At 47.7% G+C, this 6,274-nt stretch overlaps 1 protein-coding gene across 2 annotated transcripts in view; it reads right to left on the bottom strand.

The window, feature by feature from the left end:
- Positions 1–6,274, bottom strand: part of NIBAN2 (niban apoptosis regulator 2) — a 64,581-nt gene that overhangs the window by 5,752 nt on the left and 52,555 nt on the right. The window lies entirely within an intron of this gene.

Here is a 6,274-nt window from a genome sequence, read left to right as displayed (position 1 = left end):
TTTTTTTTTTTTTTTTGAGATGGAGTCTTGCTCTGTCCCCCAGGCTGCAGTGCAGTGGCACAGTCTCAGCTCACTGCAACCTCCGCCTCCCAGGTTCAAGCAATTCTCCTGCCTCAGCCTCCTGAGTAGCTGGGACTACAGGCGCGTGCCACCACGCCCAGCTAATTTTTATATTTTTAGTAGAGATGGGGTTTCACCATGTTGGTCAGGCTGGTCTTGAACTCCTCACTTCGTGATCCACCCACCTCAGCCTCCCAAGTGCTGGGATTACAGGCATAAGCCACCATGCCCAACCTGTTATTATTTTATTTGAGACAGGGTTTTACTCTGTCGCCCAGGCTGGAGTACAGTGGAATAATCAAAGCTCACTGCAGCCTCAAATTCCTGGGCTCAAGCAATCCTCCCACTTCAGCCTCTAATAGTATTATCATTTTTATTTCAACTTTTATTTTAGATGCAGGGGGTACATTGCAGGTTTGTTCCATGCGTATGTTGTATGACGCTGAGGTTTTGGGCAGGACTGATCTCATCACCCAAGCAGTGAGCACAGTGCCCAAAAAGTAATTTTTCAGCCCTTCCCAACTCTCTCTTCCCATCAATACTATTATTATTATTAATTTTTGAGACAGAGTCTCATGCTGTCGCCCAGTGTGGAGTGCAATGGCACGATCTCAGCTCACTGCAACCATTGCCTCCCAGGTTCAAGTGATTCTCATGCCTCAGCCTCCCAAGTAGCTGGGACTACAGGTGCACACCACCATGCCCAGTGAGTTTTTTTTCCATTTTTAGTAGAGACAGGGTTTTACCATATTGGCCAGGCTGGTCTCAAACTCCCAATCCCGAGTGACCCGCCCACCTTAGCCTCCCAAAGTGCTAGGATTACAGGCATGAGTCACTGCACTCGGCCCCCATCAGTACTAGTAGTAGTAGCAGCAGCACTAGTAGTAGTAGTAGTAGTAGTAGTAGTAGTAGTATTTTAAGAGGTAGGGTCTCACTGTGTTATCCAGGCTGGTCTCAAACTCCCTGGGCTCAAGTGATCCTCCTGCCTTGGCCTCCCAAGTGCTGGGATTACAGGCATGAGCCCCTGCACCTGGCCAATATAATTTTTTTCTTTTGAGACGGAGTCTCGCTCTGTCACCCAGGCTGGAGTGCACTGGTGCAATCTCGGCTCACTGCAAGCTCCGCCTCCCAGGTTCATGCCATTCTCCTGCCTCAGCCTCCCGAGTAGCTGGGACTACAGGCACGTGCCACCACGCCTAGCTAATTTTTTGTATTTTTAGTAGAGACGGGGTTTCACCGTTGTTAGCCAGAATGGTCTTGATCTCCCGACTTCATGATCCGCCCACCTCGGCCTCCCAAAGTGCTGGGATAACAGGTGTGAGCCAATATTATTTTTGAAGAAAACCACTGGGGGTAGTATTAGCAAGCTGAAAGATTCCAGAGAAATAGTGAATAAAGATGGGAATCCATGCAGGAAAAATGACAAGGTGTTCTGAGATTGGACCCTGATCTTTCTGAAACCATTATGGCAACAAACTAAGAAAACTGCCATCTGACAAGAGATTGATAATCAGAATGTGTAAGGAGCTCAAACAAGTCTATAGGAAAAAAAATCCTAGTAATCCAATAAAAATGGGCAAAAGCTTTGAATACACATTTCCCCAAAGAAGACATATAAATGGCAAACAGGCATATGAAAAGGCACTCAACACAAAACAGGCATATGAAAAAGTGCTCAACACAAAACAGGCATATGAAAAGGTGCTTGACATCACTGATCAGAGAAATGCAAATCAAAACTACAATGAGATGCCACCCCAGTTAAAATGGCTTTATCCAAAAGACAAGCAATAACAAATGCTGATGAGGATGCGGAGAAAAGGGAACCTCCCCGTAAGCTGTTGGTGGTGTGAAAGGAAAATATCTTAGGCCCCCAGAATTACGAAGTCAAGCTGGGAATTGCTTAGAGTAAACCCACCTCCCGTTCTATTCAAAGTCACCCCTCAGCTCACTGAGATAAATGCATATCTGCTTCCCTCCTTTGGAGAGGCTAATCATCAACTCAAAAGAATGCAACTATTTGTCTCTTTTCTTCCTATGACCTGGAAGCCCTGTGCCTGCATTGAATTGTCCTGCTTTTCCTTCAAGTTGTCCCACCTTTCCAGACCAAACCAATGTTCATTTTACTTTTTTTTTTTTTTTTTTTTTGAGACAGGGTGTCACTCTGTTGACCAGGCTGGAGTGTAGTGGCTCGATCTTGGCTCACCGCAGCCTCTGCCTCCTGGGTTCAAGCGATTCTCATGCCTCAGCCTCCTCGAGTAGCTGGGATTACAGGCATGCACCACCACATCCAGCTAAGCTTTGTATTTTTAGTAGAGATGGGTTTCACTATGTTGGCCAGGCTGGTCTCGAACTCCTGACCTCAAGTGATCCACCCACCTCAGCCTCCCAAAGTGCTGGGATTACAGCGTAAGCCGCCGCCCGGCCCATTTTACACATGTTGATTGATGTCTCAGGTCTCCCTAAAATGTATAAAACCAGGCTGTGCTCTGACCACCCTGGGCACATGTCATCAGGACCTCCTGCGGCTGTATCACGAGTGCCTATCCCCAGCTTGGCAAAATCAACTTTCTAATTTAACTGAGACCTGTCTCAAATTTTCGGGGTTCACAGTGGGAATGTAAATTAGTACAACCACTATGGAGAACAGTTTGGAGGTTCCTCAAAAAACTAATAGAGCTACCATATGATCCAGCAATCCCACTGCTGGGTATATACCCAGAGAAAGGAAATCGGCCCATCACAGAGATATCTGCACTCCCGTGGTTGTTGTGGCTCTGTTCACAATAACCAAGATTTGGAAGCAACCTAAGTGTCCATAACAGATGAATGCATAAAGAAAATGCGGTACGTACACACAATGGGGTACCATTCAGTCATAAAAAAGAACGAGATTCAGTCATTTGCAACAACATGGATGGAGTTGGAGGTCACTACATTAAGCCAGGCACAGAAAGACCAACATCGCGTGTCCTCACTTATTTGTGGGATCTAAAAATTAAAGCAAATTGACATTTTGGAGGGGGTCTCCCCTGTGGGGGCAACAAAAAGGTAAAAACAAACAAACAAAAAAACAAAGCAATCGAGCCCATGGAGATAGAGAGTAGAAGGATGGTTACTAGAGGCTGGAGAGGGTAGTCGGGGGGCAAGGAGGAGGCGGGGATGGTTAATGGGCACAAAAAATAGAAATGTCAGAGGCGTTTGAATCACAGCAACTGTATCTTAAATAGGAGCTGGGTAAAATGAGGCTGAGACCTACTGGAATGCATTGCCAGACGGTGAAGGCATTCTAAGTCACAGGATGAGATAGGAGCTCATCACAAGATACAGGTCCTAAAGACCTTGCTGATAAAACAGGTGGCAGTAAAGAAGCTGCCCAAACCCACCCAAACCAAGATGGCGACGAGAGTGACCTCGGTCGTCCTCACCGCTACACTCCTGCCAGCGCCATGACAGGTTACAGATGCCATGGTACTGTCAGGAAGTCTCCCTATGTGCTCTAAACAAGGGAGGCATGACTCATCCACCCCTTGTTTAGCATGTCATCAAGAAATAACCATAAAAATGGGCAACCAACAGCCCTCCTGCTCTGTCTATGCAGTAGCCATTCTTTTATTCCTTCGCTTTTTTTTTTTTTTTTTTTGACAGAGTCTCACCCTGTGGCCCAGGCTGGAGTGCAGTGGTGTGATCTTGGCTCACTGCAAGCTCTGCCTCCTGGGTTCACGCCATTCTCCCGCCTCAGCCTCCCGAGTAGCTGGGACTACAGGTGCCCACCACCTCGCCCGGCTAATGTTTGTATTTTTAGTAGAGACGAGGTTTCACGGTGTTAGCCAGGATGGTCTCGATCTCCTGACCTCGTGATCCGCCCGCCTCGGCCTCCCACAGTGCTGGGATTACAGGCATGAGCCACCGCACCCGGCCTATTCCTTCGCTTTGTTAATAAACTTGCTTTAACTCTATGGACTCACTTTGAATTCTTTCTTGCTTAAGATCCAAGAACCCTCCCTCGGGGTCTGGATCGGGACCCCTTTCTGGTTACAGAATGAACAAGCCCTAGTATTTGATAGCACAACAGGGTGACTATAATCAATAATAATTTAATTGTACACTTAAAAATAACCAAAAGAGGCTGCACAGGTGCGATGGCTCATACCTGTAATCCCAGCACTTTGGGAGGCCGAGGCGGGAAGATCACTTGAGGTCAGGAGTTTGAGACCAGCCTGGCCAACACGGTGAAATTCCATCTCTACTAAAAATACAAAAATTAGCTGGGTGTGGTGGCGTGTGCCTGTAATCCCAGCTACTCGGGAGGCTGAGGCAGGAGAATCGCTTGAACCCAGGAGGCGGGGGTGGCAGTGAGCCGAGATCACGCCACTGCACTCCAGCCTGGGCAACAAGAGTGAGACTCTGTGTCAAAAAAAAAAACCCACTAAACTAAATGAATATACTTGGATTGTTTGTAAGACAAAGGATAAATGCTTGAGGGGATGGATACTCCACTCTCCAGGATGTGATTATTACACATTGTATGACTGATCAAAACATCTCATGTACCCCATAAATATGCACACCTAGTGTGTATCCACAAAATTAAACATGAAAATAAATAAGAAAACTGCCAGCCCAGAGGTGTCAGCAGTGTTCCGCTTAGCTAGAAATAGACAAAAAACTCCTTTGGGGTGGGTCTCGCTTCTTCGTTTGAACAAAGAACAACAGCAATGAAAACTACGTTAGTAGATTTAATGAGCCTCTGCTTTTACAACACGGGGCGATCCTCTCTGGAATGGTGTGGCTGGCTCTACATAATTATGTAAAAGGTTTCTTCCTTGTGGGTGGGGACCATTTCCAGAACATTTTGACCAAAGCATTTTCACCCAAGAATATTTAGATGTCCACCCCCATCCCAGCCCAGCTAATGTTCTTTGTTCCACACAAGAAATGTCAAGTCTCAGTGTCCTATCCAGCTCCCAACCAATACTCAGGGTCTGGGTAGTAAAGAAGAACCCACAGGAGGCCGGGCGCGGCCACTCATGCCTGTAATCCCAGTGCTGAGGGAGGCTGAGGCAGGAGGATTGTCTGAGGCCAGGAGTTCGAGACCAGCCCGGGCAACACAGTAAGAACCCCCCCACCCCCGCCTTCTCTCTCTCCCTCTAAAAAATTTTAAAAAGAGACAGAGTTTTGCCCACCCAAGACCCTTCTCTACAAACAGGTTAAAAATCAGCCAGGCGTGGTGGCATGCACCTGTAGTCCCAGCTACGCAAGAGGTTGAGGTGGGAAGATTACTTGAGCTCAGGAGGTCGAGGCTACAGTGAACCATGATTGCACCACTACTCTCCACCTGGAAGACAGAGCGAGACTGTGTCTCTTAAAACACAGGCCGGGCACGGTGGCTCACACCTGTAATCCCAGCACTTTGGGAGGCCAAGGCAGGTGGATCACCTGAGGTTAGGAGTTCAAGACCAGCCTGGCCAACATGGCAAAACCCTGTCTCTAATAAAAATACAAAAATTAGCCAGGCGTAGTGGCAGGTGCCTGTAATCCCAGCTACTTGCAGGGCTGAGGCAGGAGAACTGCTTGAACCGGGGAAGTGAGGTTGCAGTGAGCCGAGATTGCGCCACTGTGCTCTAGCCTGGGCAACAGAGCAAGACTCCATCTCAAAATAATAATAATAACAATAATAAAAAGGGCTGGGCACAGTCGCTCACACCTGTAATCCTAGCACTTTGGGAGGCCAAGGCAGGATTGCTTGAGCTCAGGAGTTTGATACCAGCCTGGGTAACATGGCAAAACCCTGTCTCTACAAAAAATACAAAAATGTGCTGGGCGTGGTGGCATGTGCCTGTAGTCCCAGCTATTTGGGGGGGCTAATGTGGGAGGATGGTTTAAGCCCAGGAGGTAGAGACTGCAGTGAGCCGAGGTCATGCCATTGCACCACAGCCTGGGCGACAGAGTGAGACGCTGTCTCAAATAAAATAAAATAAAACAAATAAATTAAATTAAAAGAATGCCTCATGGAGAAGTGACAGTTGCTAAAACTGCGCTCTGCAGATGTGCTATGGGGACTGCGCCGGTGAAAGGATCCCATCTAGCTGGAAGAGAAAGGAGGACAGGCCGGGCGTGGTGGCTCACGCCTGTAATCCCAGCACTTTGGGAGGCCAAGGCGGGCAGATTACAAGGTCAGGAGTTTGAGATCAGCCTGGCCAACATGGTGAAA

This window comes from Piliocolobus tephrosceles, chromosome 14 (genome assembly GCF_002776525.5).
Source record: "Piliocolobus tephrosceles isolate RC106 chromosome 14, ASM277652v3, whole genome shotgun sequence".
Classification (NCBI taxonomy): Eukaryota; Metazoa; Chordata; class Mammalia; order Primates; family Cercopithecidae; genus Piliocolobus; species Piliocolobus tephrosceles.
The sequence above is the reverse complement of the archived record's forward strand: the minus strand, read 5'-3'. Positions and strand labels throughout refer to the sequence as shown.